General features: G+C 43.5%; 1 protein-coding gene across 7 annotated transcripts in view; it reads left to right on the top strand.

Annotated features, from left to right (window-relative positions):
- ITSN1 (intersectin 1) overlaps nt 1–22,655 on the top strand; it is a 253,883-nt gene that overhangs the window by 12,774 nt on the left and 218,454 nt on the right. Inside the window, exon 1 of one of the 7 annotated variants that reach the window (XM_070783777.1) lies at nt 12,466–19,427. The exons of the other annotated variants lie outside the window; for them this stretch is intronic. The gene's annotated coding sequence lies outside the window, so the exon portion shown is untranslated. Of the gene's footprint in view, nt 1–12,465; nt 19,428–22,655 lie in introns of those variants that run through there. 7 annotated transcript variants of the gene reach the window in all.

Raw genomic sequence — 22,655 nt, 5'->3', positions numbered from 1 at the left:
ATGGCAACCCACTCCAATGTTCTTGCCTGGAGAATCCCAGGGACGGGGGAGCCTGGTGGGTTGCCATCTGTGGGGTCGAGTAGAGTTGGACATGACTGAAGCGACTTAGCAGTAGTATATATAAAATAGAGAATCAACAAGGACCTACTGTATAGCACAGGGAACTCTACTCAGTATTCTGGAATAACCTATATGGGAAAATAATCTGAAGAAGATTGAGTATATGTTTATGTATAACCGAATCACTTTACTGTACACTTGACACTTAGCACAGTATTGTAAATCAGCTATATTCCAATATAAAATAAAAATTAAATTAAAAAATTAAGGATAGCAAGAGAAGCAGAAGTGCACAAATTTAAGCTAATTCACACAATTACGATTTTATTAGAAAGTCCATTTTGCACATGTGGTGACCTTTCTTAAGTCAGTTCAGATCTCTTGTGAAGAAAAACAAAAAGGAAGAGATTTTGAATTTATTTCAAAATGTCCTAGAATTTTGGTGGAGTAATTTCCCTTCATATACATATAACATTTTGACCTCATGAAAGAAATGATACTGCATCTGTTTAAGCATGTACTCTTCCAGAAACTGAAAGAAGACTCTTAACTTTACTATCTAAATATCAAGAAATTGAATCACAGTGTAATTTACCTGGTGGGTGGTAGTATTAGTCCCTCAGTTGTGTCTGATTCTTTGCAATCCCGTGGACTGTAGCCTGCCAGGCTCCTTTGTCCATGGCATTCTCCAGGCAACAATACTGGAGTGGGTAGCCATTCCCTTCTCCCTTCTCTTCCTGATCCAGCGATTGAACCCAGGTCTCCTGCATTACAGGCAGACTCTTAATGTCTGAGCTACCACTTCCCTGGTGGCTCAGATCGTAAAGAATTTACCTGGGGCTAGGCTTATTGTCAAATTAGCTTTTTGTTTCAGTCGTGTCGTAAGTACTCAGTGCTAAGTTTAAGTAGTCTGCTATAATGAAGAAGTTGGATGGGGATGGGGGAAAAAAAGGAATGATAGAGACTTCCCTGGTGTTCCAGTGGCCTAAGACTCCACGTTCCCAATACAGAGGTTCTGGGTTTGATCCCTTGTCAGGGAACTAGAACCCACATGCCGCAGCTAAGACCCAGTACAGCCAAATAAATAAGTAAAATATATATAAGAAAGAATGGTAGGAAGAGTAAGAAAGAATTGTAGTAGAAGAAAGAAAACTCAGTGCTGTAATTCTCCTTATTCATAATTGTATTGTCTGAATTTTTTCATTTGCAAGTGGAAGAAGCCCAAACTGCCTTCAGTAAAAAAGGGAAATGTATTGACCCCCTGATGCTGGGACCAATGGAGGGCCGGAAGAGGAGAAGGGGACGACAGGGAATGAGATGATTAGATGGCCTCATCGACTCAATGGACATGAGTTTGAGCAAACTCCAGGAAATACTGAAGGACAGGGAAGCCTGGCAAGCTGCAGTCCATGGGGTTGCAGAGAATCAGACACAACTTAGCGACTGAACAACAACTATTACTGAGTTACATATCTGTCTGTTAGGTCCAAGGGTTCTGATTGTCCTGGCATGATCCCATGCCTCAACCAGTCACCATGGCCAAGGGAATGCAAGACACTCATTGGCTGTCCTGGGTTTTGGGTCCACCTTTTGTACCAGTTGTAAAGTAAAGTAGCTAGTAAAGTCAGTAGCTAGACCCCTGGAATTAGCAGGAGAGAAAGTGGATCAACTACAAGAAGAAAGAACGCTGGGCAGGCTAAATGCATACCCAACACACTCATCATATGCAGCGATCAGACAGAAAGGGGCTGATGGTGACTTTCTTTTTTTTCCCTTTTGAATGGTGTGCTGCTAAGTTACTTCAGTCTTGTCTGACTCTTTGTAACACTATAGACTGTAGCCCACCAGGCACCTCTGTTTACGGGATTCTCTAGACAAGAATACCGGAGTGGGTTGCCAGGCTCTCCTCCAGGGGAACTTCCCCCTTGAATGATAGTCTTTAGTAAAACTATAATACAAAAACATCAAAGCAACCCAATGTGTGCATGAACTTTCTTCTCAATAAAGTTTACTTTTTAAATTTAAATGCTCACTCTGCTGCCCAAGAATTTGTATTGTTCATTCATTTTAAAATGAAATATATTTTACTACTGTCCTGTGATTGCTCTAGATAGAATGAAGTTTGTGCTGCTTATCTATAATATAGCTAGATCACTTTTGGTTTAGAACTGTGGGCATTATTTTATCAGTTTGACTACTACTATAATGACAGATTTTTTTTCATGCCCGAAGGTAGGTTACATTCTCTTGGCTCATATCTGGAGGCATTCTAACTTATGATTTGTCTGGAACTGCCGGGGAAACATGTATACTAGGAAAAAGCTGGAGCTGGAAAGGGATGTTATTTCTTTCTTTTTTTTTTAGGAATGAACCCTTTTATTATTTTTTTGTTCTTTTTTTAAAATATAATTTTATTTATTTTAATTGGAGGCTAATTACTTTACAATATTGTATTGGTTTTGCCATACATCAACATGAATCTGCCACGGGTGTACATGTGTTCCCCATCCTGAACCCCCCTCCCACCTCCCTCCCCATACCATCCCTCTGGGTCATCCCTGTGCACCAGCCCTGAGCATCCTGTATCATGCATCGAACCTGGACTGGCAATTCGTTTCACATATGATATTATACATGTTTCAGTGCCATTCTCCCAAATCATCCCACCCTTGCCCTCTCCCACAGAGTCCATAAGACTGTTCTATACATCTGTGTTTCTTTTGCTGTCTCGCATACAGGGTTATCGTTACCATCTTTCTAAATTCCATATATATGCGTTAGTATACTGTATTGGTGTTTTTCTTTCTGGCTTACTTCACTCTGTATAATAGGCTCCAGTTTCATCCACCTCATTAGAACTGATTCAAATGTATTTTTAACGGCTGAGTAATACTCCATTGTGTATATGCACCACAGCTTTCTTATCCATTCATCTGCTGATGGACATCTAGGTTGCTTCCATGTCCTGGCTATTATAAACAGTGCTGTGATGAACATTGGGGTACACGTGTCTCTTTCCCTTCTGGTTTCCTCAGTGTGTATGCCCAGCAGTGGGATTGCTGGGTCATAAGGCAGTTCTATTTCCAGTTTTTTAAGAAATCTCCACACTCTTCTCCATAGTGGCTGTACTAGTTTGCATTCCCACCAACAGTGTAAGAGGGTTCCCTTTTCTCCACACCCTCTCCAGCATTTATAGCTTGTAGACTTTTGGACAGCAGCCATTCTGACTGGCGTGAAATGGTACCTCATTGTGGTTTTGATTTGCATTTCTCTGATAATGAGTGATGTTGAGCATCTTTTCATGTATTTGTTAGCCATCTGTATGTCTTCTTTGGAGAAATGTCTGTTTAGTTCTTTGGCCCATTTTTTGATTGGGTCGTTTATTTTTCTGGAATTGAGCTGCAGGAGTTGCTTGTATATTTTTGAGATTAATTCTTTGTAGGGGTATTATTTCTTAATGTGTCTGCTTTTTTAGGTTAGACTCCAAGGAAAATAGCAACTTGACCTTTTTCAGAAGGGCACAGGCCTATTTTTGAGAATTGTTTTGTTTTGTCCTATGAGACTGATAACAGTAGGTGGTAAGAGCTTATGGTACCTTGAGAACAGTTGCACTTGTTTTTTAAATTATATATCTGCAGTGTAATTTATTTCCCACATTCTGATTACAACAATTCCACTCAAAAACTGGTTCCTGGACCTTCTTCCTTTAATCTCATATTGTCAGTTTCCTCCTCGTCTCATTTCCTACCCCCTACAGCTGGGACCTCAGGGTGGGTCACCCCAGCTAGTTCCTTGCCCTATTGTCCTTCTGTCACTTCTGATCCACCGACCTCCTTCGCTTGACCAGCTCAACTCTCTGGGTTCTGTTTCCTGTATTTGTGATATTAAAAATCAGGCATGTAAAGCAATTATCCTTCAATAAAAAATAAATTAATTTTAAAAACCTTAAAAAAAAATCAGCCAAAGAAGACCATACAAACTTGCAGACTTTGTCTTTACCCATTTAGCTGTATTCTTCCTCAGGTTGTATTCTGCTAAGAATTCTTTTTTTCCTCTTCACTCTCAATATTCTATATATATTTAAATTATGTTTTACTATTTTTTATTGGAATAGAGTTGTTTGCGATGTTGTATTCGTTTCACACTGTTGCCATACAACAATGTGAATCAGCTGTATGTATACAGGTACATATACAGGTACGAACCGAGCTGAGCTCCCTATGTTATACAGCAGCTTCCCACTAGCTATCTATTTTACACACGTGCGTGTTAGTCACTTAGTCATATCTGACTCTTTGCAGGCTCCTCTGTCCATGGAATTCTCCAGGCAAGAATCCTGAAGGCGGTTGTCATTCTCTTCTCCAGGGGGTCTTCCCGACCCAGGGGTTGAACCCAGGTCTCCTGTATTGCAGGCAGAGTCTTTACCATCTGCGTCCCCAGGGAAGCCCCCTGCCCCCACCCCCGCAGTGTGTTCATCAATTCCAGTCTCCTAGCTTGTCCTGCCCTCCCCTTCCCACCCCACGTTCACAAGTCCATTCCCCCGCATCTGCGTCTCTGTTCCTCCCCTGCAAATAGGTTTCTTCCTCACCTTTCTTTCCTTTCTGCATAGACGCTGTTCCAGATCTGCCCTTTTCCTCAGGCCTCCCCAGCCCTCCCCGGATGTCTCAGAAGCTTCACTCTCAGGAGCGGCTCTTCCTCCTGTCCGGTCCAGGTGCCCGCTTCCCAGGCAGATCTTGTAAATTTATCTGATCCACGCTTTGCCTTTTGAGATGAGAGTGAAGGAAGAGGCAGATGTCGCCTTCCCTTCCCTGGGTTCTGGATGCTGTCCTCCCCGGTTTCCTCGGAGACTCTGGCTCGTGCTTGTGCTCGGAAGGCCCCTCATTAGTGCTGCAACCCCGTCGTGTGTGACCGCTGTGTGCAGATGCTATGGTAGGAGCTAGGGGACAGCGGCGACAGGTTGCTGTCCTCACTCTTTAATTAGGACAGACGTACATACCCCCTGTCCCCACAGTTGCAGAAAGAAATGATTCCTCACCGTTTGAAATGCTGTGACGAAAGTGTCCAAGAGGACCTAACGTTGTCCTACAGTCTAGGGAAGATGTGACATTTACTTGGCATCTGAAGGATGTCTAGGAAGTCATCAGGGAAGGAAAGAAGTTGTTGGGCTGAGGGGCCAGCTCGTGACAGGGCCTGTGGCATAAAGGGGCACAGCGTGTTTGAGTAGAAGGCCACTGTGGTTGCAGTGGGAATACTGGAGAGGGCGGCGAGCTCAGGCCGTGCAGGGCCTTGCAGGCGTGTACGGAAGGGCCATCTGGGAGCCGCAATCTGAATCTTGCTTGTTCTCTGCCGCCGGGGCCTCCATGGCCCCCTGCCCTCTGCTCCCTCCTTCCCGGCCGCTCAGCTTTGGCCCCTCAGCGCTGCCTGTCGCATCTCTCGTCTCTGCCTTCTGTGCCGGGTGTCTCCTGATCCTGGCTGCGTGTTACAGTCTTGCAGCCTGCCTCTGCCTCCTGTATCTCGTTTCCATGCACCATCTTCTGTCAGTCTGTTTCTCGATCTTTCCACGACCTTCAACATGTTCTGTAGGAACATTTTTCTGCCTCGCCTTTCTCCATCTTACGCTCTGTGTGTTCTCTTCTCTTACATCTAGGACTTCTTAGTCCTTAACGTTATTGTTCCCAAGGCTGTTTTCTCTACCCTTTTTGATCCTACCCTGACCTCTAGGTGAAGAGGAACTAAAGAGCCTCTTGATGAAAGTGAAAGACGAGAGTGAAAAAGTTGGTTTAAAGCTCAACATTCAGAAAACGAAGATCATAGCACCTGGTCCAATCACTTCATGGCAAATAGATGGGGAAACAATGGAAACAGTGACAGATTTTATTTTCTTGGGCTCCAAAATCACTACAGATGGTGACTGCAGCCATGAAATTAAAAGATGCTCCTTGGAAGAAAAGCTATGACTAACCTAGACAGCATATTAAAAACCAGAGACATTACTTTGCCAACAAAGGTCCGTCTAGTCAAAGCTATGGTTTTTCCAGGAGTCATGTATGGATGTGAGAGTTGGACCATAAAGAAAGCTGAGCACCAAAGAATTGATGTTTTTGAACTGTGGAGTTGGAGAAGACTCTTGAGAGTCCCCTTGGACTGCAAGGAGATCCAGTCAGTCCATCCTAAAGGAAATCAGTCCTGAATATTCATTGGAAGGACTGATGCTGAAGTTGAAACTCCACTACTTTGGCTACTTGATGTGAAGAGCTGACTCATTTGAAAAGATCCTGATGCTGGGAAAGATTGAAGGAGGAAGGAGAAGGGGATGGCAGAGGATGAGATGGTTGGATGGCATCACCGACTCAATGGACATGAGTTTGAGCAAGCTCTGGGAGTTGGTGATGGACAGGGAGGCCTGGTGTGCTGCAGTCCATGTGGTCACAAAGAGTTGGACACAACTGAGCAACTGAACTGAACTGAACTGTTCTCTAGGATGGTCATATGACCACTGTCGGTTCTGGCTGCCAGGATTAAGTCCCATTATCTTTGCATGTTCATACCTGGAGCTCTGACCTTTCTTCTAAGGTCTAACCCTTTGAGTTCCGCCTGTGATCTTTGGGTGCTTCCAACACAGTCGGTCCAACTCAGAGCTCACCACCGCCTTTCTTCTGACAACCTTTTTCTCTGCCTGTATTTCCCATTCTGGTGAATGATGCTGTTATCTGCCCTTTTGTTCATTCTTTAGCAATTGTTTATTGAGTACCTGCCGTATATCAACAACCATGCCCTGGTATAATAAAAAAAAAGAAAATGATAGTTTTTGTTCCTGGTTCCAGAGCTCCTAAAACCTTTGGACTTCCCTGAGTTGATAGGAATGCCTTCTGTTATTCAAACTGAACACCTTCCTTGGAGGTCCAGTGGTTAAGACTTGACCTTCCAATGCAGTGGAGGAGGGCGCAGGTTCGATCCAGGGTAGGGGAGCCAAGATCCCACATGCCTCACTGCCAAAACACCAAAACATAACACAGAAGCTATGGTGTAACAAATTCAATGAAGACTTTTTAAAAAATGGCCCATGTGGAAAAAAAAAATCTTAAAAAGAAACTTTTTGGACCTTAACCTGAATTTGTGTTAATGAAGTGTCTTTCAGCTCACCACTACCACCACCACCTCCGAGGAAGAGGAAGGGACAAACTGGAAACTGAGTTCTCTCTCATGGCCAGTTGTTTAGTCATTCATGCTTGTGTGATGGAATCCCATCCAAGACTCTTAGAATAATAAGGTTCAGGGAGCTTCTGGTTTGGAGAACACTGAGCTGGGAACGTGGACCCCTGTGTTCTATGGAGGAGGAGAGGCTGTGGAGTCTCTGCACCTCGCTTCCCCCACACTCTGCTCTCTTAACCGAAGTGGTTGTTCCTGAGTTACATCCTTTATAATGAAACTGTAATCACCAGTATGACGATTTCTTCAGTTGTGTGAGTTGTGAATTACTGAACCTGGGGAAACAGGGCTGGGTGTGGTTGTGGGACCCTGTGAACTTGTAGCTTGCCTGGCAGAAGTGCTGGTAGCTTGGGGACCCTTGAGACTTGGGCATCTGAGGTGGAACTGAGCCCTTAATCTGTGGGAAGTGTTACTTGCTCAGTTGTGTCCCACTCTTTGTGACCCCATGGACCACAGCCCGCCAGCTTCTTTGTCCATGGGATTCTCCAGGCAAGAATACTGGAGTCGATTGCCATTCCCTTCTCCAGGGCATCTTCACAACCCATGGATCAAACCTGGGTCTCCCATATTGCAGGCGGATTCTTTACCATCTGAGCCTCCAGGGTATCTGTGGGGTCTACCTAAATTGAATTGTATGAAACCCAGTTGGTGTTCGAGATGTGTCATTAGAACACATATCTGGATTACAATGTCTGTAGATATCTATACAGTTGTCCTTCAGTATCTGCAGGGTGATGGAATTGGTTTCAGGGCCCTGCACTGATACCAGAATTCCTGGATAGTCAAGTCTTTCATATAAAATGGCATAGTGTTTGCATATAACCTATGCTATGCTATGCTAAGTCACTTCAGTCGTGTCCGACTCTGTGAGACCCCATAGACGGCAGCCCACCAGGCTTCCCCATCCCTGGGATTCTCCAGGCAAGAACACTGGAGTGGGTTGCCATTTCCTTCTCCAATGCATGAAAGTGAAAAGTGAAAGTGAAGTCGCTCAGTCGTGTCCGACTCTTAGCGACCCCATGGACTGCAGCCCACCAGGGTCCTCCGTCCATAGCATTTTCCAGGCAAGAGTACTGGAGTGGGGTGCCATTGCCTTCGCTGAGCAAATAGGCATACATGCGTGTAATACAGTATAAATGCTACACAAATAATTGTTGATGCTCAGCAAATTTGAATTTTGCTTTTTGGAATTTTCTGGAAATTTTCCATCTAAGGGTGGTTGAATCCGTAGCTGAGGGTCCCATGGATGCGGAGGGTTGACTGTATTTGGCATAGACTTAGTACCTATCCCTAAGCCAGACGGGTGGATAGTGAGTTACAATCCAGCCATGCAGGCAGCAGCCAAGTCTCTCCACTTCTGAAGTTGCTAGATTTTGTTGATTCTGCCTTAACAATATCTTTTGAATTTACTCTTTTCTCTTGTATTTCTGCTGTTGTCTTAGCCCTGGCAGTTAGCGTTCTTCACTGTGCTGCTTTGCTCTTACCGCCTGCCGCTTCCTGACTGGTCTGGCTTCTCTTATCCACTGGGTCTCGCCTGCACGAGGCTGCCAGAGAAGTGTGTTGTGGTACAAGTGCTGCTTCACGATGAAATCTTGCCCTGGGGTTTCATCTCTTACAGGGATGGGTTTCAAACTTGTGCTGTAGTATAGTGGGATGTATACTTTTATATACTCTGATGCTGGCAAAGATTGAGGGCACGAGAAAGAGGCGACAGAGGATGAGATGGTTGCATGGCATCACTGACTCAATGGACATGAGTTTGAGTAAACTCTTGGAGATAGTGAAGGACAGGGAAGCCTGGCATGCTGCAGTTCATGGGGTCCCGAAGAGTCGGACATGACTTAGCGACTGAACAACAAATACTCTTGTATACTCTTAAAAGTTACTGAAGACCCCAAGGAACTTTTCTTTACATGAGTTTTATCCCTCTTTGTCAGGTTAGTGATTAAAACTGAGAATGTTAAAAGTACTAATTTATTTACTGAAAATATCTGTCATAAATCCATTGTACACTTAACGTAAAAAATCTCTTTAATGTTTCACTTAATAGAAGACAGCTGGCTTCTCATATCTGCTCAGTAGTGGAATATTGTGAAATGTTGTTTTGATTGAAGTAGTTGACAAAAGTCTGGTCTTAACATAGATAACACAGTTGGAGAAAGCAGGAGTCTTTTAATATCACTTCCAGAAAACTGTGGTTATTCTTTGATACTATACCAAAATTTAGCAATAGTGGTTTTTTAAGGGTTAGTGGTTGTGTGGAATCTGAAGTTATGTTAGTAAACTTCATATTTTGTTACAATAAAATCTGTTCATCTATCTTGCAATTTGAATGGATATTTTCCTCCTTTGTGATTTTGTACCATCATGTGTTGGTCATTTGGAAAATACTGCTTTACTGAGTAATATGGATATTCCAAATGTTTCATTAACCAATATAACGAAAACCCATTTGTTAACTTTCAGTCAGTTCAGATCAGTCGATCAGTCATGTCCGACTCTTTGCGACCCCATGAATCGCAGCGTGCCAGGCCTCCCTGTCCATCACCAACTCCCGGAGTTCACTGAGACCCATGTCCATCGAGTCAGTGATGCCATCCAGCCATCTCATCCTCTGTCGTCCCCTTCTCCTCCTGCCCCCAATCCCTCCCAGCATCAGAGTCTTTTCCAATGAGTCAACTCTTCGCTTGAGGTGGCCAAAGTACTGGAGTTTCAGCTTTAGCATCATTCTTTCCAAAGAAATCCCAGGGCTGATCTCCTTCAGAATGGACTGGTTAGATCTCCTTGCAGTCCAAGGGACTCTCAAGAGTCTTCTCCAACACCACAGTTCAAAAGCATCAATTCTTCGGTGCTCAGCTTTCTTCACAGTCCAACTCTCACATCCATACATGACCACTGGAAAAACCACAACCTTGACTAGACGGAGCTTTGTTGGCAAAGTAATGTCTGTGCTTTTCAATATGCTGTCTAGGTTGGTCATAACTTTTCTTCCAAGGAGTAAGCGTCTTTTGATTTCATGACTGCAGTCACCATCTGCAGTGATTTTGGAGCCCCCAAAAATAAAGTCTGACACTGTTTCCACTGTTTCCCCATCTATTTCCCATGAAGTGATGGGACCTGATGCCATGATCTTCGTTTTCTGAATGTTGAGCTTTAAGCCAACTTTTTCACTCTTCTCTTTCACCTTCATCAAGAAGCTTTTTAGTTCCTCTTCACTTTCTGCCATAAGGGTGGTGTCATTTGCATATCTGAGGTTATTGATATTTCTCCTGGCAATCTTGATTCCAGCTTGTGCTTCTTCCAGCCCAGCGTTTCTCATGATGTACTCTGCATAGAAGTTAGATAAGCAGGGTGACAATATACAGCCTTGACGAACTCCTTTTCCTATTTGGAACCAGTCTGTTGTTCCATGTCCAGTTCTAACTGTTGCTTCCTGACCTGCATACAAATTTCTCAAGAGGCAGATCAGGTGGTGTGGTATTCCCATGTCTTTCAGAATTTTCCAGTTTATTGTGATCCACATAGTCACAGGCTTTGGCATAGTCAATAAAGCAGAAATACTGCCCATCTTATTAGAAAATTCTCTAAATTTGGGGAAAGCTCACAATGGCAGATACTTGTTTTCCAAGTTTTAAATGTTTATGCAAAGCTTAACTTTTATCTACAGCATCAAATACTGCCAGTCATTTTTCTTGAAGCAGCAGGCCCACTTCATTTTGAGAACACACGATCACAGGACGTGCTCAGTCTTGTCTGACTCTTGCGACCCTGTGGACTGTAGCCCTCCAGGCTCCTCTATCCATAGAATTTCCCAGGCAAGAATACTGGTGGGTTGCCATTTCCTTCTCCAGGTGATCTTCCCAACCCAGGGATCCAACCAGTATCTCCTGCATTGGCAGGAGGATTCTTTACCACTGAGTCATCTGTAGAGCTCTCGTTTTTGAGAAACTGTCTGCCAAGTACTCAAGTGTGAATAACCGTAGTTTTTCTGTTGTCATTCTGCTAAGTAAACATTGTGATCCATGAAAAACAGCGGCTAGTTCACCTTGTAACTCATTTGCATAAGTGTGTTTCTTGGTGCGCCATAGAAGCGCTTCATGGGCATTCCCTGGCGATCCAAGGGTAAGGACTCTGCTTTCACTGCCAAGGGCAGTGGTTCGGTCCTTAAGTAGTCGGGAAGCTTAACATTCCACAAGTTACAGAAATAAAAGAAATGCTTTATGACGCCTCCCCTTTATTCAGACTGGTATTAAACACATGTACTCGAGGATCAACGTTTAATATAATGTTTTTAATAACTCATCAGGGATATTCTGACTTGAAATTGTCTTTAAATTTTTTTGAAAATTAGTTTATTTAAATGTGAGTGCGTCATTATCAGAGAAATGCAAATCAAAACCACTATGAGGTACCATTTCATGCCAGTTAGAATGGCTGCGATCTAAACGTCTACAAGCAATAAATGCTGGAGAGGGTGTGGAGAAAAGGGAACCCTCTAACACTGTTGGTGGGAATGCAAACTAGTACAGCCACTATGGAGAACAGTGTGGAGATTCCTTAAAAATCTGGAAATAGAACTGCCTTATGATCCAGCAATCCCACTGCTGGGCATACACACTGAGGAAACCAGAAGGGAAAGAGACACGTGTACCCCAATGTTCATCGCAGCACTGTTTATAATAGCCAGGACATGGAAGCAACCTAGATGTCCATCAGCAGATGAATGGATAAGAAAGCAGTGGTACATATACACAATGGAGTATTACTCAGCCGTTAAAAAGAATACATTTGAATCAGTTCTAATGAGGTGGATGAAACTGGAGCCTATTATACAGAGTGAAGTAAGCCAGAAGGAAAAACATCAATACAGTATACTAACGCATATATATGGGATTTAGAAAGATGCTAACAATAACCCTGTGTACGAGACAGCAAAAGAGACACTGATGTATAGAACAGTCTTATGGACTCTGTTGCAGAGGGAGAGGGTGGGAAGATTTGGGAGAATGGCATTGAAACATGTATAATATCATGTATGAAACGAGTCGCCAGTCCAGGTTCGATGCTCGATACTGGATGCCTGGGGCTAGTGCACTGGGAGGACCCAGAGGGATGGTATGGGGAGGGAGGAGGGAGGAGGGTTCAGGATGGGGAACACATGTATACCTGTGGCGGATTCATTTTGATATTTGGCAAAACTAATACAATATTGTAAAGTTTAAAAATAAAATTAAATTAAAAAAAAAATAAATGTGAGTGCGTGGGGGTAAAGAATACAGTGACCGGTAGTTCAGTTCGGTGCCTCTGTTGAGGTGGCTGTCGTCAGTATCAGTGCACGTAAATACGGTGAAAAGGGAAAGTGATGTCTGAGTGCTATGATGATCTCGACCTGAATCCCTCACAGGGGCTTGGGAACTCCAGGGACTCCCCAGACCACACCAATTGCTACCTCACAGGATGAAGTCTGAACCTTTATGCATGGTCTAAAGAGCGCTCTGTGCTCTGTCCCTGCTGATTTTCCTGATTTTTCCTTTTCTCCAGCTGTACCTCACCTTCCCTGACTCCGGCCACCTGCATCTCACAAAGTGGTCCTTTTGTCACAGGCACTTGCCTTGACACTCCATTTCCCCCAACCCAGAATGTTCCTTTGCTTCTGCCTCCCTCACTCTGGGTGATATCCTTCTGGGCTTGCTGGGTCTCCCTGAAGTAGAAGGTCCTACCCCAGCTATTAGTCATCTTCCTTCTGATTCCCACCCCACTTCCCAGCTTTTGACTATCTCCATCTATTTCCTAGATCCCTCGATTTACAATTTTTTTTAAGACTTTTTTTTCATGTAGGCTATTTTTAAAATTTATCTTGGGCTGTGCTGAGTTGCTGCGCGTAGGCTTTCTCTAGTTGCTGCGGTCGGGGTTACTCTCTAGCTGTGGTGCGTTGACTTCTCGTTGCGGTAGCTTCTCTTGTGGAGCACATGCTCTAGAGCACAGGCTCAGTAGCTGTGGCCCCGGGGCTGCCAGCAGCATGTGGGATCCTCCTGGATCAGAAATCGAACCCGTGTGCCCTGCATTCTTTACCACTGACCCACCAGGGATGCCTTGGATTTACAGTTCTTCACAATGCCATCATAACAAGAAAACATCCCTCTTGTGATTTAAGCTTTGTTCAGATACTTGCTGTTTTGCATGTTGAACCTTCCTAGCCCTAATTCAGAGAAATATTTGAGTAACCAGGTGATGAGCTATTTCTTTAGTGTCTTCGGCTCTATCAGAAATGGTATAGACTGGCCTGCCTGAAGAATAATCTGATTTCCTTTAATAACTACACAAATGATCAGCATTTTCCTCATTATTAAATGGTAAGATCTTTTGCCATCATCTAGATTTGGGGTTCGGAGAAGGCAATGGCACCCCATTCCAGTACTCTTGCCTGGAAAATCCCATGGACAGAGGAGCCTGGTAGGCTGCAGTCCATGGGGTTGCAAAGAGTCGGACATGACTGCGCAACTTCACTTTCATGCATTGGAGAAGGAAATGGCAGCCCACTCCAGTGTTCTTGCCTGGAGAATCCCAGGGACGGGGGAGCCTGGTGGGCTGCCGTCTATGGGGTCGCACAGAGTCAGACACGACTGAAGCGACTTAGCAGCAGCAGCAGCAGATTTGGGGTTATATACAGCTAAGTTCAGGAGGAGAAGGGGATGACAGAGGATGAGATGGTTGGATGGCATCACCAACTCAGTTGATACGAATTTGAGCAAGCTCAGGGAAATGGTGAAGGACAGGGAAGCCTGGCGTGCTGCGGTCCTTGGGAACACAACTTAGCGACTGAACTGAACTAACTGAACCACAGCTAAGTTCATCAGATAAGTGATCTTTAGATAAGTTATCTGAGTTGTGCTTAGCTTATGTAAAGTATGTCAGTATGCTTTGGAAGACTTCTGGTGATCTGACCCAGACCCATCCCCACCCCATCCCCCATGCACACACCCATTAACTCACTGCCGCCCCTCCCATGCATGCATGTGCGTGCACACACACACACACACAAAGGAATGTTTACTGAGCACCTGTTCTTGCTCTGGGATTTTGCTAGGCACTTTCACATATCCCATCTAAAATCTGTTTCCCACCATACTGTGAAAAAGTGAAGTGAAGTGCAAGTCACTTGGTCGTGTCCTACTCTTTGCAACCGCATGGACTATACAGTCCATGGAATTCTTCAGGCCAGAATACTGGAGTGGGTAGCCTTTCCATTCTCCAGGGGATCTTCCCAACCCAGGGATCAAACCTAGGTCTCCTGCATTGCAGGTGGATTCTTTACCAGCTGAGCCACAGGGGAAGCCCTTCAGTGAGATGAGTGGTAAATAGATGGTAAATACCTATGTTGCAGATGAGAAAACAGAACCTCACATTTACTACCCTTTGTAGTCATGAAAATATTTACAAATGGCGTATTGGGTAGCTGAACTTAAAAAATTCTTGAGTTACCACAGACATAAATAGGAGAGTAACATTATGACATGAACCATTTATCAGATAGGCACACTTCAGGGCTTTAGTCCAGCTTTTAATTCTAGAGGAAACAGGAATTGTTCGTGATGGATTATTTTAGATATGCCATAAAGTTCCTTCAAATTCTGAGGTCCCATAACTCCAGGCAGTTGCAGCAATGCTGGAAGTATCAGTCAGTGATGCCTGTAATTATTGCTCAAAAAATGAAATCTGTTAACTCTGGCATTGTGTTCATATTGATTTTATTATGAAACATATTACCTTTTAGATTTCAAGTTTGAGATTCAGTTTACAAACCCATTTACTGCTATATAATTATACTGCAAATTATGGGTTTGAGTTAGATGGACCTTTCAGCCCTGGCTTTGTAGTAACTGAAACCTCTGATAATCGCAGTCAAGATGCTGGCCACATGCTCTTAGAAATAGTCTGTTGGCACATTTATCCTATGAATAGGCTTTGTTGGATTAAAAAATCTTAGAAAAGATCTAAATTGGAATGATAAAATGACATTCACCCCTCTGGCTTTCGGCTTCTTTCTTTGTGACATTCCCTAAACTCAGTTAAAGAATTCTGGAGCCAAGATTTGTGCAGGCAGTGGAGGTTAGAACTTGAAAGTGACAGATCAAAAATGTAGCTACTAGCAGCTTCTAAAAAAGTCTTCAGTTAGGCATCCAGGCAAGGCGTGTTATTTCATGGTTGAGAGGCAGTATAGCAAAGGGATTAAGAGCACAAATTCTGAAGGCAGCCTGCCCCAGCTACTGATTGTGTGACCATAAGCCAGCTATTTAACTTTTCTGTACCTATTTCCTCATTTATAAAATGAGGTAGGTCACGGTTCTTACCTTGTGGGGTTGCTGTGAGGGTGTTAAAGTACTTGGGATGGTGTCTCACTAAAAAGTGCTTTTTGAAAAATGACTATTATTTTATCATCATCTGTGACCCAATCCTGGACTCCCATTTTAAGACGTAAATGGAGGCATTATATAGTATTATCGACAATTGGTTCTGCGACCTCTTGTAACTTCTTAGTTGCTCTTTCACCATCTGGAAAGTTGGCATTTGTCTTAAGCCTGGTAGAGAGGAAAGGACCTCTTAAGCCCGGTAGGTTTAAAGTGCTTTCATCTACTGACAAAAAAAATAAGAACTCTTAAAATCCTAAAAGAAAAAGAAATATCCCAATTTAAAAAATGGGCAAGAGATGTGCCTAGGCATTTCTGCAAAGATGCCGAACAAGCACATGAGGAAATGTTCAGTGTGTTTAGAGGAAATGGGAATCTAAAGCATGAGATGCCGCTTCACTCTCGTTAGAATGGCTGTTACAAAGCAACAGTAACAGAAAACAGACCTTTGTCAAGGATGCAAAAAACTTGGAATTGCTAGTAGGCATGTAAAATTGTGCTACTGCTCTTCCTCGGTGAGCGAAATACACAGTCACATGGCCCAGCAATTCCATTCCAGGGTATGAAGAGAACCAAAGAACTGAAAACAGGTGTTTACACTAAAACGTACCTGAAATTTTTATAACAGCACTATTAACAGCAGTCAAAAGGTGGAAATACTCACGTCCATCAACTTTTGTCTGTCAGTGGACAAACACAGTGTGGTGTATTCTTATAATGAATATTATTCAGCTATAAGGCAGAGTGAATGGTGCCTGCTACAAATGGATGAACCTTGAAAACACGCCAAGTGAAAGAAGCCAGACAAGGCCATGCGTGTACCGTAAGACCCATTTGTATGAAATTCTCAGGATTAGCAGATGTACTGAAAGAGGTTAGTGTTGATTGTTGCTAGGGGCTGGATGCGGGGTTCCTTTCGGAGATGATGAATGTTCTAGAACCAAGTGTTGGTGCACAACGTTGTGAATGTGTTACATGTCAGTGAATTGTCCATTTTAAGATGATTTAAATGGTAAGTTTTCTGTTTTTAAAAAAGGGAAAAAATAGCAGTTTAGTTTACCTAGTGGCAATTTTGTCAGAATATTGAATGATTTTTTGGTGATTTTAGGATGTGATCATTTTCATTTCATATATAGTTCAGTGAAATGTACCATAATTATTCTCTTGTACAGCTAGAAAAGGTAGAAAATGGAAGCGATGAGAATTTTGATACTTGTTTCTTCCTTAGTGTAGGGCTTCTCAAAGTGGAGTCTGGATGCTCTGGGGATCCTTGAGACCCTTTCAGAGGGTCTGCAAGTTCAGATTATTTTTGTAATGATAATTAAGTTTCGATTTCCCTTTTTTACTCTCATTCTTCATGTGTTCAGTGTAGTTTTCCAGTAGCTATATGCACTTGATGGCATCATTCCTTTAATGGCTAATGGTTTATATGCTTAAATAATGTTTATTTCTTAGATTTTCTAAGGCGAGCTCTTTGTTTCCTCAATTTTTTAAGTGGTGGCCCAGTGGTTAATACTCTGCCCTTCTAATGCAGGGGCACAGGTTTGATCCCTGGTCAGGCACATGCTGTGTGGAGTGACCAAAAAATCTTAAAAAAAAAAAAGGAAAAGTAAAAAGAGTCCTGAGGCCAGAATGTTGGTGAATCAGTATCTTAGCAAAAATGTTACATACTACTAATAAAAAAAAATCATATGAGGTGCCTGTGTTATACATTTTTGAAAATAGAGGGAAAATAGTTGTAAGCTAGATGATTTTTTTTTTTTTTTTTTTTGGTGGTGGTGGTTGTTTTACCTCCTTATTGCTCGGAGGTTATTAGATCTGGAACTAGGATTTTCTTTCGGGACACTTTTAAGTCTCCAGTTTAGGAAAAGCGTCTCGATTATTGGTTAAGTCTATGGTTTTTAAATTTGAATGCATTTTACAATAGGAATGATACTAGATATGTTGGTTAACATTACTATAATCAGTTCCCCCAAACTTCTGGAACACACAAAGTGCTTGAAGCGTCATCACAGCTGATGTTACTGAGTGCCTGCTATGTGTTGGCAGTGTTCTAGGTGTTTCCCCATGTGAAAACTCATCTCATCCTCTCCACTTTCTGCAGAGAAAGTAGTTATAATGGTGAAGTAACTTACCTATGATCCCACAACTGGTAAGTGGCTGATCTTGTATTAGGACCTGTGCAGTCTGACTCCAAAATCTGCACTGTTAGCACTGTATACTACGTCTGTGTGTGCATACTGTATAATAATAGCTCTCTGGGAATATACATAAACAGTTCCCACTTGGAAGGCCTGCCCACACTTCCCCCTTATAGTAGTGCTGTATGAGGGCGGTAGTAGGGCTGGGGGGAAGCCTCGGCAGAGGCTCCAGCAAAGATGTGGGGAGCAAGGATAGGAGGATGGGGAGCTATAGGGGGCCAGACTCCTTGCCCCAGGATGCCTCTGGTCCAGTTTTGTTTTTTTTTAACTTTTTGTTTTATATTGGGATGTAACCAATTGACAGTGTTGTGATGGTTTCAGGTGAACAGCGAAGGGACTCAGCCATATGTATGCATATATCCGTTCTCCCCTAAATGCCCCGGTCCAGTTTTCTAGCTGGATGTTTCCTTCCTAGGGATTGCCTCAGCATGTGGCTTACAGGGGCATCTCTCCCCTTTTCTGCAGTTCTTTGGACTAACTTAGATTTTTCACAGTTTTCTCCTAATCTCTGTCATGGAGTCCCACATTTACTCCATTTGAATTATTCTGAGATTTTTTACTACCAGCTAGAAATGAGAGAAAGGATTGTGGTGGGGGAGGGTGTTAAAGATAACCTTTGAAAAAGAAACTTGGAAATAGGTGGTATAGCTGTTGGTGGTGGTAGGGGTCCTTAGTGAAAGTGAAGTCGCTCAGTCGTGTCCGACTCTTTGTTGACCACATGTCCTGTAGCCTACCAGGCTCCTCCATCCATGGGATTTTCCAGGCAAGAGTACTGGAATGGATTGCATTTCCTTCTCCAGGGGATCTTCCCAACCCAGGGATTGAGCCCAGGTCTCCTGCATTGCAGGCAGATGCTTTACTGTCTGAGCCACCAGGGAATCCCTAGGAAAACCTTTGAAAAAGAAACTTGGAAATAGGCGGTATAGCTATGAGTGGTGGTAGGGGTCCTTGGGATTCAAATAAAATAAAAGCCCTTGGCCTCTGAGAATGTCACCTACCTTGCTGGGGCTCCTCCAGGCTTGTCATCACTGGGGCTGGAAGAGGCAGAATAATCCAGGCCTCCTGCCCCAGGCTAGGAGGGGAATGTGGCCAAGAGATTTCCCGGGGGACTCAAGGGTGTGTCCTCCCACCTCCTTCCATTTTCTCTTCCCTACTCTTAGTCCTGTTGCCCGAGATCCCTGTCTAGGTCCGACGTCCACAATGGGGTGATGTGGGAAGTAGGGTGGGGCCCGAGGATCTTCCAGGCAATTCATGTGACGGGAAGGCTCCATGAGTGTTAAAAATTGGGCGTGATTGGACATTTCCTTAAGGGACTTTCTTTGCTGCGTGGCCATATCCGTTCTCAGTCCTGAGCCCTGAGAGGGACAGCACAGTCCTTGGGGGGCCGTGAGAGGCTCAGCCTGCCCAGGAGTTCCTGCAGAAGCCTGCCATGGGGCCGCAGGTGGTCCCGCCTTCCTGCTTCTTTGAACATCTCTGCTTTAAAAGGCTCTTGAAACTGAATCCTTAAAGAAATAGTGGGTGGACTCCTTGAAGATGCTGGCTGAAGGAGGTCTGGCGGGGGTGGTGGTGGGGAGATGCTGCCCCGGGGGAGGGAGGGGGGCGGACACTGCCCAGGTCCACCCTTGATACCCAGGGTTGGGCTCAGTCAGATTCGTGACTAGAGTCCAAACATTCTGGTTTGTTTACACGTATCAGAAGCAGGGAGAGAAGAAGGTATTTTCTACTATTATTGCATATGCATGGAAAAGGGCTGTTTGTGCTGTTTTTTTTTTTTTACGTTTGTGGGTTTACTTTCTCCTGAAAAATTGTTTTTATGACACACAAATGTTTATGATTATGATGTTAAAATCTCTTTGGGCTGTGTATACTCAGCTGCCTGAAGCAAGGCTTCTGCCTCATCCGGAATCCCTCCCTCTTCTTTCACTGCTTGTAATCCAGCCCTGTTGATCTGGTTTGGTTCTCCAAGTTTCCCCACTCTACCCAGCCACTGCTCTGGTCTGTGACCTGGTCTCTCCAGCCAGCTAAGCCCTTCTTCCTTATCTTTTTCTATAAGTGCAACAGTTTTCAAACATTTTCATCTTAAATCCCTCCATGCACATAAAATGTACCGAAGGCTATCAAAGAGCTTTTGCTTATGGTTGTTCTCTTTATTGATGTTCCCATAGTAAGAGTGAAACTGAAAATTTACTTATTTTTAACACTTTTATTCATTTAAAACTCAAATCATTCCAAGTTAGCATAAATAACTAATGAGAATAACCCTATTTTTCACAACAAAGAGTTGTAGTGAGAAGGATGGCCTTGTTCTGCATTTTTTGTGGATCTCTTCTATGTCTGGCTTAATAGAAGTCAGCTGGATTCTCCTCACTGCGTACATATTCCCTGGGTCATCACAGCAAACTCTCAACCTTGTCAGACCCAGCATTCCCTTTTTGTAATGCTTCCTTTATTCTCCCCAAGTGACTCAGTGCTAGAGAATCTGCCTGCAAAGCAGGAGACAGGAGTTCGATCCCTGGGTCAGGAACATCTCCTGGAGAGGGGAATGGCAACTCATTCCAGTATTCTTGCCTAGGCAATCCCATGGACAGGGGAGCCTGGAAGGCTATAGTCCATGGGTCGCAAAGAGTTGGACACGACTTAGTGCCTAAACAACAAGTTTCTTTTCATCAAGTTAAGTTTATCAATAACATATACATACTTTCAAATCTCAATGTACTGCCCAACTTTTTCTAAAGAAGAAATCAAAGTATTTTACACTACTAGGACCCCAGGACATTTGCAAGTAAAAACTTGCAAAATGTCTTTTGTATTAATGTGTAAAATGGAGTTTGGTTCTAGGCCCAGATACTTATAAATGGGTTTTTCCCCCTACAGGAATGTCTAGACAGACATTCAAGTCGCTTGGGATGGTTACTTGTATGAGACTGTTCTGAGTAGCCTGTTAAATGCCAGTGGTGCCTCCCAGTGAATGTGACAACCAAAAATACCCCCACGTATTTCTGAACATCTCCTGAGGAGTGGAACATACTTATTGAGAACTGCTGATTAATGGAATCTTGGCTGGGTTAAAAAAAAAAAAGCATTTTATTTTAATGTTGGATGATCATTTTTAAAAACAATTTGTGTTATAAAAGAATTTCAAATTGAGCCAATAATTGCCTATAATCTCTGCATTCAATATAATTAGTGTTGATATTTTGATCCATATTGGCCTTGCCCTTGGTGGTTCTTCTATGGGTAATTTTTCCTATTCAAAACCAGTACCATTTATAAACTGTTTTACTTGGCTTGACACTACTTGATTTTACTGAACTCGATGTCTCTTTTTTAGTAGCAACAAAATCATTTTTATTCTTGGCTTTATTCTTAGCATGTGCATGCTAAGTTACTTCAGTCGTGTCCAACTCTTTGTGACCCCACCTCCCAGGCAAGAATACTGGAGTGGGTTGCCATGCCCTCCCTCCAGGGGATCGTCCTGACTCAGGGATTGAACCCATGTCTCCTGTCTCTTGCGGCTTCTGTCTCTCACGTCTCCTGCATTGGCAGGTGGGTTCTTTACCACTAGCGCCACCTGGAAAGGTCTGTTCTTAGCACAGTCTCATGTAGTGTGCAATAGTGCATACATACTCATATCCCTTTGGTGCTGACGTTACACGTGAATGGAGAGGCGAGAACAGAGCATGGACTTGTAGGGAGTTGGGTGGCCTTGACCAAGTGACTTAAGCACGAGTATTAGAGATAAGGCATGTGACGTTTCTGTCCCAGGGTGAGTGGAGGTCGCAGTCTGGTGTTTACCAATCTCCAAGTGGACTGCAGGCCTCTGGCGGGCAGGAGGGATATTTTAGACACTATTTTGTCTCTGGCACTGGCTCAGTACCTGACTCTCTGAAGTGATGAATGTGGCAGAAAACTTGGTACTTCCTTGGGCTATGGTTAGACTTTGTCTCATTTCTATCATGATTATACCTCCATCACAGATAAGCAACTATATTAATAGTTGTTCATTTCAAACGCCAGTAGATCTTGCTCCAGGTGGGCTCATCAGTCAATTCAAGTAACAATGTTTCACATATTTTTGGCACACCTGATTATTGTATTTATGTCTAGGTATGGCTTCAGTGTTGTTATTACGCAGGAGTCTGGTTGATTGTTTGATTGTGAGGCCCTGACTGACACATGTAATTAAATGAGTTTGAATTTAGTGTGTTCCTTAAGGAGGCCTAGTGTGTTTACCTCAAAGGCTGTCGAAGGCTTGAAGTGATGTCTCTAGGACTCACTGCTCCCTTTAAGGCATTTCTACAGGTATGGTTTTCTTTCCTTGTTATCTTTTTATTTTTCTTAAATGTTGTTTCCAGCTGTTAAGATTCGAGATCTAGCAGCTCAGTCCTCTTGAATGATTTAATGTGTTACCATTAGGATTCTGAAAGATATAAATTTGAAAAATGATTTGACTGTGTTTGGGAGAGTTTCTGGAGGGCTTCCCATGTGGTAAAGAATCAGCCTGCCAATGCAGGAGACTCAGGTTCAATCCCTGGGTTGGGAAGATCTCCTGGAGGAGGAAATGGCAACCCACTCCAGTACTCTTGCATAGATGCTTCCGTGGATAGAGAGGAGCCTGGTGGGCTACAGTCTGTGAGGTCAGAGAGTCGGAGACAACTGAGCCACCGAGCATGCAACACACACAAGACAGTTTCTGCGTACTGAAGGTGCAAAGCTCTGTGGGCTGACACAGTGATTCTCCAATTCAAGCACGCATCAGAGTCAGCTGGAGATCTTG

This window comes from Bos indicus, chromosome 1, assembly GCF_029378745.1.
Source record: "Bos indicus isolate NIAB-ARS_2022 breed Sahiwal x Tharparkar chromosome 1, NIAB-ARS_B.indTharparkar_mat_pri_1.0, whole genome shotgun sequence".
Taxonomy (NCBI): domain Eukaryota; kingdom Metazoa; phylum Chordata; class Mammalia; order Artiodactyla; family Bovidae; genus Bos; species Bos indicus.
Note: the sequence above shows the minus strand (reverse complement) of the source record. Positions and strands in the feature narration are given on the sequence as shown.